Here is a 1,705-nt window from a genome sequence, read left to right on the forward strand (position 1 = left end):
GAATAATTTAAAAACAAACAAAAACAAAACTGTGCAGGGCGAGGCTTGACACGCAGACTAGGATGGAATTCCCACTGGTCAAGAAGGTGAGTAGAGATGGGGAATGTCCACTCCTTTGTTCATCAAGTTGTTGTGGGCATAAGAATCTTATCATCAGCCTCCAGTGCTGTTGCCTGTGCTGTCTTTGGCAAGTGGAGCCTATTTTTAGGTCATTCTGGTGGTACAGTGCCTAAGTCATTACATTGCTAAGCAAAAGGCTGGCAATTCAAACCCACCAGCCACTCCTCAGAAGGAAGTTTGGGTGATCTACTTGCATAGTGATACCACCTCAGAAACCCAAGGAGGGGTAGCTATGAGTTGATCCGACTTGATTGTAATGTGTTTGGTTTTGGTTTTGGTCTATGTACTAATGCCACTTGCATATATTCAAAATGGTAGTGCCAGACACTTGCAGATATTCAAAATGGCCATGCCCTCAGGACAACTACTGTAGTCCATAGGTCTGTTTGTCTCCTTACTCATTATTTTCCTTTCTGGTTGTTGGGCACCAATGCAATCCTTAGTGAGCAGAGCCAATTCTTAGGTTGTTACTGGGAAATATTCAAAATGGCTGTGCTTTCAGGACAGTCGGCAGTCAGCAACTCCTCTTATCTCCTTACTGTTTTCATTCAGATTCTTCTATTAAAAAAATCTACTAGTTGGTATTTAGTCCACTTCTTTATCCTTGCCTTCAAAGCCCAGGGTTCCAGGATCATCTTCTGCATCAGTTTCAATTAGTTTTTCATTGTTTTGTTGCAGAGGGTCTATGTACCTTGTCTGCCTGTTCCACTATCTTGCTGGAACTCCCTGTTTGTTTTTTAAGAAGAAACATTACTGCTAGTACCTTGCTTGTCTTTTGTCAAAGGGTAATTCCTTGTGACAAGTGTGTGTGACTAATAAAACTTAATTTATGTGGTAAATGGAACATGCACAATACTTTACACCACAATTTTCCTTACCCACAATGCAAACCTAAAATATTCAATTAATGAAGTCTTTTCAGTGGTGCTCCATATCAATTCATCACTTCTGTCAGTATCCTTGGTTAGAGAAGAGAAAGTGAAAGACACTCAGAAAGGCAGAGGGAAATGACCACACACAGAGAGTTAAAAAGGTATAGATAAAATTATCTAAACTCTGGTATATTTGATCAGATTCTAAGAAATATAGAAAGTTGATCTTACAAGCAATATATTTATATATAATATATGCTAAAATTGTGTTTACTTACTCAATATGAAAAGTCTAAATACACCACTACTCTGCTTTTTAGAGACAAGAATGGTCATCATCCTCGAAATTTATGCCCATTGAAAATTTGCCTCTAACTTAAACCTAAACTTTCACCTCTTCATTCTTCCCATAAAAATCTGAAGAGAAAGAATTTCTTACCATTCTCCAAAATACCAGCATTCACTAATGATTTCACAACTTTTAAAACACTGTTTTAACTTTCTAGAATATATTTTTATCACTCATTTAGGAGCTCTGGTAGCATAGTGTCTAAGGCATTTGACTGTTAACCAGAAGAGTGACATTTCAAACCCACCAACCACTCCTCAGAAGGAAGATTGGGCAATCTACTTCCATAGAGATACCACCTTAGAAACCCAAGGAGGGGTGGCTATGAGTTGGATTTGATGTGAGTGCAGTTTGATTTTTATGT

The sequence above is a fragment of the Orycteropus afer genome, unplaced genomic scaffold (genome assembly GCF_000298275.1).
Source record: "Orycteropus afer afer isolate SDZICR_OR568_19922 unplaced genomic scaffold, OryAfe1.0 scaffold00613, whole genome shotgun sequence".
NCBI classification, from domain to species: Eukaryota; Metazoa; Chordata; class Mammalia; order Tubulidentata; family Orycteropodidae; genus Orycteropus; species Orycteropus afer.